Consider the following 11,468-nt stretch of genomic DNA (forward strand, 5'->3'; position numbering starts at 1 on the left):
TCTCTACAATAAATCAAAAAAATCAGCCGGGCGTGGTAGCGCATGCCTGTAATTCCGGTTGCGCGGAAGGCTGAGGCGGAAGGATCACCGGAGCCCAGCAGGCGAGGCTGTGGTGGCCGGAAGCGGCCACTGCAATCCAGTCTGGGTGACCGAGTGAGACTCCAACTCAAAAAAAAAAAAAAAAAAAGGAAGAAAAAAGAGAATTTTAGTATCTATGTTCATCAAGGATACTGGCCTGTAGTTCTTTTTCTATGTTGGCTCTTTACCTGACTTGGGTATCAGCATGATATTACCATCATAAAATGGTTTGGGGAGAGTTCCATTATTCTTGCTTGCCCAGAAAAATGTCGATAGGATTAGTATCAGCTGATACCAATCTTGGATGTTTTGTAGAATTCGGCTGGAAAGCAATTTAGTCCAGGGCTTTTTTTTTTAAAGTTGGAGTCTCACTTTGTCACCCAGGCTGGAGTATAGTGGCATGCTCACAGCCACTGCAGCTTCAACCTGCTGGGCTCAGGTAATCCTTCCGCCTCAGCCTTCTAAGTAGCTGGAACTACAGGTACGCGCCACCACGCCTGGCTAATTTTTTGATTTATTGTAGAAATGAGGTCTCACCAAGTTGCCCGAGCTGGTCTCGACAATCTTCTCAGCTTGGCCTCCTAAAATGCCGGAATATAGGTGTGAGCCGCTGTACTTGGCCAGGGCTTTTTTTTAATGGTAGATTTCTTTTGACAAAGTTGATATCCTGAGTTTTTATTGATCTGTTTAGGGTGCCCATTTCTTCTTGATTCAAACTTGAAAGGTTATGTGATGTCAGAAATTCCTCCATTTCCTTTAGATTTTTTTAGTTTATTTTCCTACAGGTGTTCATAGTAATCTCTAATAATCTTTTGGATTTCTTCTGAGTCAACTGTGACTTCAACTTTTGCATTTCTAATTGTATTTATTTGAATTTTCTCTCTTTTTTTGTTAATCTGATAGGAGTCTGCCCATCTTATTTATCTATTCAAAGAAACAGCTTTTTGTCTTGTTGATTTTTTCTGTGATGTTTTGTCTTCTATGCCCTGCAGTGACTTCATTTTGGTAATCTGGATCCTTCTGCTGAAGGTAGGATTTTGGTGCCTTACCTTTCCCTCTCCTTAGATGTGACACTAGGCTGTTTCCTTGTGATCTTCCAGCTTTTTTGATTTGTGTGTGCAGAGCTATAAATTTTCTTCTGCTTTTAGGGCATTGCAGAGAAGAACACAAATAGCCCAAACAATCCTCAGCAAAAGGAACAAAGCAGGAGGTATTACACTTCCATATTTTAAATTCTACTATAAGGCTACTATAATCAAAACAACCTGGTACTGGTACAAGAACAGGCATATAGACCAGTGGAACAGGACTGAGATTCCGGAGCAAAACTCGATCTCTCAACCAACTCATCTTAGGCAAAGCCATCAGTAACATGGAAGAGAATTTATTTAGCAATTGGTGCTGGGAAAACTTGTTGACCACATGCAGAAGAATGAAACGGGACTCTTACTTATTACCATATGTAAAACCCAACACTAAATGGATCAAAGACCTAAACATAAAACCTCAAACTTTATAGATTCTTATGAATCTTAGAAGAAAACGCAGGAGACACCCTTATGCACATTGGAGTAGGAAATCAATTCTTGATCAAATTCCCAAAAACATATGCCATAAAAAATAAAATAGACAAGTAATCAAACTGAAAAACCTTTGCACAGCAAAATAAACTATGAAGAGAGTAGGGAGGCAACCCACAGAAAGGGAAAAAGTATTTGCCAACGGTATATCTGACAAAGGCCTAACATCCAGGATCCACAAGGAACCCAAATGAGATTAAAGGAAAAAAACAAACAAATAACGCTATTAAAAAATGGGCAGAGGACACGAATAGACACTTCTCAAAAGAAGACATATGAACAGCTAACAGATACATTAATAGAATGCTCATCTTCACTAATCATTAGAGAAATACAAATCAAAACCACACTGAGATACCACCTTACCCCCCAGTAAAGATGGCCATCATTAATAAAACAATAAACAATAGATGCTGCCACAGGTGTAGAGAACAGGGGACACTTCAACACTGTTGGTGGGAGTGTAAACTTGTACTCTATGGAAAATAGTGTGGTGATATCTAAAGGAACTAGAAATGTACCTTCCATATGACCTAGCAGTCTCCTTCCTGGGAATTTACATGGAGGAACACCAATCGTTCTACAAAAAAGACACCTGCTCATGCATGTTTATTGTCAAACTATTTACACTAGCAAAAACATGAAACCAATCCCACTGCTCATCAAAAAGTAGCCTGCATTTAAAAAATGTGGTACATATACATGATGAAATATTATGCTGCCATAAAGAAGGACAAAATCATGGATTTCTCAGCAAATTGAATAGAATTGGAGACTGTCATTCTTAATGACCTACTACAGAAACAAAGAACCGAATACCTCAGGTTCTCACTCATAAATGAAACCTGAACATTAACCACAATAACACAAGGGAGGGATCAGCAGTAGTGGAAAACTGCCAGAGGAAAAAGGGGGGACATGTAAAAACACAAGGGGTACCTAATTTTAAACCAGGAGAAGTGAGGAGCAGTTGGAGGTCCAAACTTCACCTGCACGTATATTACATATTTGCCTAGTCCTAACTTGCACCCCAAGCCTCTATAATAAAATAAAGTTAAAAAAAGAAAGAAAGCAAAAAGCTATATAAAAATATTTTTAAAAGTTCTCAAGATGACAGTTTTTTATGGGTCCTAAAAGTATGGGTTCAGATTAGTAAAAGAGGACTCTTCCAGGAAAGAGTCTCCAATTATAAAATGGGAAACTGAAAGTTGCTTGATGTGTTTGTGTGTATTGTGGTACATTGTATATAGTTATGCTACGTATTGTTGTGGTCAAATTAGAAATGTACACATTGAATATCTAATATAGTTTAAAAATAATAGGCTTTTTTTTACTTCAGTGAATATAAAAGATTATATAAAGATGAAGAAGTGAAAATAGTGCTCTGTGTTGTCAAGATGTGTAAGGAGGCTCAGTAAATATCCCTACTGTTCCTTATCTGAATTTATACTCAAGTAAGTGAAAGGTCAAAGAATTGAGCAGACAGAATCCAAGTTATCTCCAGATACTGAAATATGTGATTTAATACTACAAGATGTTTCTTGATAGTGAACCCAAGAATTACATCCTCTGAAGCACCCAATCTCTGGTAGATCTAGAGGAAGCATGACACTGACATCTTTTTATGTTAAATATGAATGTACCTATGTCTCAGAAATTCTACTTCTAGAAATCTACTCAATAAAAATGAAAATATGTATGCACATAAAGACATATGAGGAATATCCCTTCAGGACCCCTCCCACTGCCAGGAGCTTTCCTGTCTTATTAATAAAACTCCTCCTTTCTCACCCTCCCCCCTAAAAAAATACATAGATGAGGATGCTCCTAGCAGTAGTGCTCATAATGGTCAAGAACTGGAAACAATTCAAATGTCTATAGATTGTGAGTATTTAAACAAAATGTGGTATATCCACCATACAATGGAATGATATCAGTCACAAAACAAACTATGACTATATGCTGAAACATAACTCATCTTCAAAATATTTTGCTAAGTGTAAGTATCAGTTGATAGGGAATTTTCCATGAGTCTTTTACATTTGTTCTTATTTTGCCAGTGAGCTCCTGGGCACTTTTTGTTTCAGGTTATATTTTCAAGAATGTTTACATAGTGAACAGCTTGGGAAGATAGATATAGTACCTTCCTCCTGAGCAAAGGGCAGTAATGATAATTTCCTGGTATGAAATTCCTGAAGCTCAGTGTTCTGTCAGATACTGTGGATGAAGTGTACATATAGGTCTTGCATGACCCTCTTCATGTCACTCTGTGAAAATCAGCGTTTGAAGAAGTGACACAAAGACATACTTATACTCTGTGTACTGCTGTTGTTCCAATGAATAATACATTCTTTATCTCTGCCAGCATCCATAAAAGTGTGGCATGTTTACTTGTTATCTTGAAAATTGGCTAAAATCTCAGACTCTTCCCAGTACTAGATAGAAACAAAATTACATGGATAGATAGATACATAGAGATGAGAAATAAACAAAATGGTTACTTTTATATAATATGTCTAGAAAAGGGAGATTTATAAAGACAGAATACTGATCAGTAGTTTTTCAGGACAAAGGTAGAGGCAGAAATAACTGCAGACAGGCATGAGAAAAAATTTTGTGATGAGGGAAATGTTCTAAACCTGGGTAGGTAGCTATAGTTACATACCTTTATACACTTCCACTTAAAATGGATGAGTTTTCGTCATATTGATATACTCCAATGAAAGTGTTTAAATGATAAGAAAAATTAACAATACAGTATCATGTTTCCTCTCACAAATGCTGAAAAGTATTTGGTAAAATTCCAAACGACTTATCAATGAAAATAGCATAGCTACAATAAAAACAAAACTCTTATATAAGAGTTTGGTAAAATATGTAATAAGTAGAATATGTAATAAATATACAAAAGAGTATTAGAAATATAATAAAAGTTCTGTTCACCAAAACTGAAAATATGCAATACATAGAGATAAACAAAACAAAATACATTTAGGATTTGTATAATGAGAACTAATTTTTATCAAATTTTAATAAGTGGAATCCTATCATACATATCTTGAAGAGGAAGATTAAATATTGTTAAAAGATAGGATGATACGTCCTTTGTACAGGAATTAATTTCTTTACTCAAACTTAAATTAAAATCCATGTAGAATTCTGATCTAACATATTTATTCTAACATTAATTTGTATGAAACAGTTTTATAGCCCAAAACAGAGTTTTGTAAATGAATAGGGTTCTCCCTATCTGAATATTAAAACACAATGCAAAATACAAAAGTTAAAACAACATAGCGTTAAAAGAACAACAAAAACACACACAAATGGTTATCTGTGTTTAATAACATTCTTCAGTGTTCTTTATATTAGCAAAAAAAGAGAGAACATTTTCAAAAAGAAAAATAAAATTGAAGGAAAAAAGAAATAAAAGGTAATCTAAAATTGAAGATAATACTAAATTTAGCACATACACTTAAAGAAATAATCTTCATTTTTAAAAATAGTGATTCTGGAAAATATATTAGTTGGAAATAACTCATGGAATAAGTTAGCATGAGAAATAGCCATAAAATATATATATATGTGTGTGTGTGTGTGTGTGTGTGTGTGTGTGTGTAAATTTCTAGTTTTTAAATATAACATTTCACAATTTTTAGTTTTTAAATATAAATGCACATAAATTAAAAAATGAATCATGTGTAATGGAAATATTATTTTTCTGGTACACCAAATACTTAAAATCTCTATAGTTCGAAGACCAATTTTCTACTTTGCACTGACTGCATTTCACAATAGATACTTTATGTTTACCTATTTCTATGCTGATTTATATCAATTCATTTCTCCCAGTCTCATTCATATATAAATTTAGTCTATAAAACTGGATGAATATATGTTATAAACTTTTAATAGTTTTACTTCTTGGTCATGCGATTATGCATCTTTTTCCACTAATGCATTTTCTAAAAATTGTATGATATATGTGACTTACTTTTATCACAAGAGGACAACAAACAATTTTAAGAGAATGAGGCAAAATGTATACAAGGGCAATGAACAAACTCTATGAGACATTTATGACCTCATTACGACTCCACATGTTTTAAACCACCTAGATTTATTACTGTACAATTTTTGTTCAGAGAACTAATTTGGATCAAACATTAAATCCTGGTAAATGTATGTAAAAGTAAGCTAAATACTTCACTTGAAAGATCAAAGTTTATTTCTTTGGTATAATAGCTTTTGAACAACATTCAAATTAGCCTTACACAATAGTGTTAATTTTTAACAAGTTATATTGTAGAGTTTATTTTGAGAATGAAAGAAAATGGGAGTAATTTATATCATTGGTTCTCAAAGAGTGATCATCAGATCAGCATCAACGACATCATCTGGAAACTTGTTAAAAATAGAAATTATTGACTCTCACTTCTTCTCCCCGGCCTCCTTGTAGTCTCTTAGTGGGAGATCCATGTTGCTGTCCTTTCACCTCTTCCAGGACCTCCAGGTCCCCACCATGCTTGAGTGTATCTCCATCCATGTTGGCCAGGTTGGTGTCCAGATTGGCAATGCCTGCTGGGAGTTCTACTACCTGGAACACGGCATCAGATGCCAAGTGACAAGACCATTGGGGGAGGAGATGACTCCTTCAACATTTTCAGTGAGACAGGCCCTGGTAAGCATGTGCCCAGGGCAGTGTCTGTAGACCTGGAACCCACGGTCATTGATGAAGTTCGCACTGGCACCTACCGCCAGCTCTTCCACCCTGAGCAGCTCATCACAGGCAAGGAAGATGCTGCCAACAACTATGCCCGAGGGCTCTACACCATTGGCAAGGAAATCATTGACCTTGTCTTGGACCGATTTCACAAGCAGGCCGACCAGTGCACAGGTCTTCCAGGCTTCTTGGTTTTCCACAGCTTTGGTGGGGAAACTGGGTCTGGGTTCACTTCCCTGCTGATGGAACGTCTCTCTGTGGATTACAGCAAGATGTCCAAGTTGGAGTTCTCCATTTACTCAGCCCCTCAGGTTTCCACAGCTGTAGTTGAGGCTTACAACTCCATCCTCACCACGCACACCACCCCGGAGCACTCTGATTGTGCCTTCATGGTAGATAGTGAGGTCATCTATGACATCTGTTGTAGAAACCTCCATATCAAGTGCCCAACCTACAAAAACCTTAACCGCCTTCCTTATAAGCCAGATTGTGTCCTCCATCACTGCTTCCCTCAGATTTGATGGAGCCCTGAATGTTGACCTGACAGAATTCCAGACCAACCCAGTGCCTTATCCCGGCATCCACTTCCCTCTGGCCACCTATGCCCCTGTGATCTCTGCTGAGAAAGCCTACCATGAACAGCTTACAGTAGCAGAGATCACCAATGCTTGATTTGAGCCACCAACCAGATGGTGATCTGTGAACTTCACCATGGCAAATACATGGTTTGCTGCCTGTTGTACTGTGGTGATGTAGTTCCCAAAGATGTCAATGATGCCATTGCCACATCAAGACCAAGAGTGCCATCCAGTTTGTGGATTGGTGTGCCACTGGCTTCAAGTTTGGCATTAATTACCAGGCTCCCACCATGGTGCCTGGTGGAGACCTGGCCAAGGTACAGAGGGCTGTGTGCATGCTGAGCAATACCACAGTCGTTGCTGAGGACTGGGCTCACCTGGACCACAAGTTTGACCTGATATATGCCAAGCGTGCCTTTGTTCATGGGTACATGAATAAGGGGATAGAGTAAGGAAAGTTTTCTGAGGTCTGTGAGGACATGGCTGCCCTTAAGAAGGATTATGAGTAGGTTGGAGCAGATAGTGTTGAGGGAGAGGATGAGAATGAAGAGTATTAACCTATCTGCTACCATTTTACACTCCATTGTCCTGTTTATTTCTGTTCTGTAAAACTGTCCATTGTAGTCCTAGACTGTCAATAAAGTGCTTCCATTTTCAATGTAAAAAAAAAAAAAAAGAAGAAATTATTTAGCTCAGAGGTCCCCAACTTTTTTGGCGTCAGAAACTGGTTTTGTGGAAGACAATTTTTCCATGGCAGTGAAGGAGGGAGAATGGTTTCAAGATGATTCAAGCACATAGCATTTATTGTGCACTTTTTTCTATTATTGTTAATGGTAATATGTAATGAAATAATTATATAGCTCACCACTTTTAAAAAGTGGTAAATAAAGTAATGGGTGAACCACGTGCTGACTAAAATAAGTGTCAAATTCTGACTTAAAGCCTACCACCAGATGCAGCTATAAAATTGAAGCACATCAACTTACTTGCCACTCACTGATAGGGTTTTGATATGAGTCTGCAAGCAATTGATTTATTATTTGTTTAATTGCATTTTTTAATTTAGAAAACAACTGTTCTTACACATCTTAAGGCAGAAACAAATCAGATATATAAAAGTATTTAAGCAACAATATTACACCAAGAAAAATACCAATATCCCAGTAGTTTCAAAATATCATGTTAATAAAATCGAGTATTAAAAAACCCTAGTTTTTCAATAACTGTAACTTTTCTCAATATTTTTGGAATTGGTAGTTGTGTGTTTTAAGCTGTGATATTATGATCTAATACATATAAAATAAAATGTGCCCATTTTTAGGATTTAACTCAATGAGTTTTAACCAATAGATACACTCTACTAGACATCAACAAACAGAAATATAAAAACATTTCATTACTCCAAAATGTTCCCTTTTACCTCTTCCCAGTCAGTTTCACTCCCTAGTTAAACAGAGATTCTTCCTAAAATGTACAATATTTTGACTTAAATATTCTAGCAAAGCATAGCATTAGCCAACATCAAATTAAAGCTCTGTTTCTTGGCATCATAGTTCACACAACAGCAGTAAGAGCATTTACAGAAAAATATTAAGTCTCTAGAATAATACTTCTTCTTAATTGTTGTTTTACTAAAACCCTCAAATTTATGGATTTATGTTTATTGTCCTGGATGACTAAAGGTAAAATTATAAAGGGTAAAGATGCTAAATTATAATTGACCTGAAACATACCTTCAGTGATTCATGTCTCTGGAAACATGAGCCAATCTGTGCTGTATGTTTTTGAGTCTATTAGGGGCTCTTACAGAACAAACTATGTGCAAAAATTTCTGTAACTTTTCAGATTATAGTTATGTTTAATTAAATCTTCAAAGAAGGGACTAAAGGAAAGGAGAATTAAAACTTGCTTGAAGTTCTTCTCTAACCCTGGAATAAAATAACATTTCTGAATTATTTACATTTGATATTCTGTAGTGTATGTGACAAATTATTTTAGAATAGTACTTTTTCTCAATTAATTTATAAAAAATGATAGCATGGATAATGGCTGAGCCTATTTATTTCCCAGTCATTTTTTGCTTATCTCCGCCTTCAATAGTATGCACATTACAGACAATAGACAATCAAGGCAAATACTGGAAAATCAGAACATGCTGGAGGTAGGCAAAGTAGATAACCATAATAACAAGGTGGCTTGAAAGTTATTGACAGTCCATGTCTACCAAGATACCATCTCTTTGAAATGTTCTAGTCTGAACTTATCAGTATATTAGCTTAATATTTCAAAGGGCCAGAAATATATGCTAATTATCTTATTGAGGAAATTCACTATTATTATGTTTGGGTATAGGAAAACAAACAACATCAAAAGAATTTCCAATCTATTTACCAGACTTTCATGAGTTCAGGCACAGTGATTTACTGGTGAGTACTATAAAAATGAGAGCTTCAGAAAGACAAAATTTTGTTGCTGCAAACCTCCGAGGTCTAACTCCATTTAGCAGGTGTTAATAGAACCAGCTTGAGGATGAGACACACCTTTTTCATATCCAGCTTTGCCACTTAACAGTGGTGTGACTTAGCCCTTGGGTGCCTCAAATTTCTCTGTATATGTCACAGATAATAAAAACTATCTCATAGAATTACTGAGGCAATAAAGCATTGAAATAAGTGTAAAACACCTATTATAATCCCTGGAACTTAATAAATGTTTATATCTTTCTTCCAGACCAAACATTCTATAGATGATTGATTGAGGGAGGAAATGGTCCAGTTTGTCAAGATGAAAATGTTCATCTACATTTTGAATCTACCATTTTTTTCAACACACTGGGGTACTTAGCTCTCAGGGATTTCCAAATGGGGACAGAATTTTGCAGACTCTTGGTGGAAAATAATCACTTAACTATATCCCTAAATCATCTAGCTCTTTCAGTTTGAGTGTAACCCTTCTTGTACTCATACATCTATTTAACTATTTAAATAATTCTCTCAACTATTCTCTTTTTAAGCAAGATGATGTTATTGTGTCAAAAATACTTGAACTGAGAAAAAAATTATAAAAGTATAGTGGGTCCATTACTCTTTTACTTGCTAGAAATTGATCTACAGAGAGAAAGGCTATTCATATATGGTCCCAGACATTTCCTGGGGATAATTACTGGCTATTTTCTTAGTGTCTCATGTGTTAAAAAATATTACGTCTTTTCTGAATATTAATGTTAACCATGCTTTTCAATACAATATTGTGGTTAAAAACTAAAAGGGATACTATTAGAGTAGCTTTGAAATTTATAATATCCTCATTTACCCAACAAAATTATCTTATATACTTATTAGTTGGAAAGCGCTAACATGAACATAGAAAAGAGATCACATTTCAGAGATGAATTTTCAACCTATTTTTATTTCCTTTCAAGAACACCAACATTCAAACTAGAAAACAAGTAAGCTGTGATATAAAATCTCACAATACCATTACCAACCATAATTATTCAGTCAACAATTGGATCTAATCCATGTAAAAATATTTTGGTTCAGAACTTCATTATAAATAAAAGTCATGTTGAAATAAAGGAGTTTGTAGGAAATTTCCCATGTAAAAACTAGACAAGGTATTGTATTACAAGGTATTATGCTATGTTATTGAGGAAAGGGAAATTTCTCATTAAAAGCCCTGTGTACTATGTCACTGGCCACCTTGGTTCTTGGCTCTAGGAAAGCCAATGGTTTTCAGTGGTCCACTAAAGAGAGTCAAGTCTTTATCCTCAGAAATTCAGAGTGACTTCTACAGGAGCAAGTTGAATTGCAGTTTCTCTCTACTATTGGCAGAGGCTCCTGGGAAATCTCTGAGACAGAAAGGGAACTGAGGTTTGCTTACAAAGTGACAATTTTTTCTTACAGGTTCTTGCCAAGATCCTAGCTTTTACTTTCCATCAAGCTGGTTCATTCCATGTTTCTTTTCTTCCATGCCTGTGCTTTCTGTACTCTGCAATGTTGCATGCTGAAACCATCTTCATTAATCTTCTAAAAACTGCATTTGAGATTATATAAAATACAATCTCTTTTTATACCAAATCAAAATCCCATATTGATTCCAAAGAAGTTTTGAGGCTATTAATGCAATGGTCTCAGGCAACTATCTCAAATAAGAGAGATCAAATATCTGTATTTCTACAGGCATCTTGAAATTGATGGTAATGTGATTGGCTATGAATGTGAATCTTCAGTTACTAAGGGAGGGAGAGACATGTTTCTTTTAGGTATCAATGAAATATAATTTTTAAAAATCTTGTAAATCAAAAAGAAATGTCCTTTTCTGTTTTACCTTGTAAGCAGAAAAAAATATACCACCAAACAAACGTAATTGGCACAGGAAGTGCTATTTTGTGGGAAATGTCTCCCATCAGTTTACCAGGTGGAGCATATAGAAGCATATCACACAGCATATGGGGGTGCTGGGAAGCCTCCATGAAATCTCTTGAGGAAAGCAATATGAAGAGAAGTG

General features: G+C 35.7%; 1 pseudogene; it reads left to right on the forward strand.

Moving 5' to 3' along the window:
• The first annotated feature begins 6,180 nt into the window (after window positions 1-6,180).
• On the forward strand, window positions 6,181-7,516 carry LOC103266933 (annotated as a pseudogene).
• Window positions 7,517-11,468: the final 3,952 nt, after the last annotated feature.

This window comes from Carlito syrichta, unplaced genomic scaffold (assembly GCF_000164805.1).
Source record: "Carlito syrichta isolate Samal-C Ts95f unplaced genomic scaffold, Tarsius_syrichta-2.0.1 Scaffold307674, whole genome shotgun sequence".
Lineage (NCBI taxonomy): Eukaryota > Metazoa > Chordata > Mammalia > Primates > Tarsiidae > Carlito > Carlito syrichta.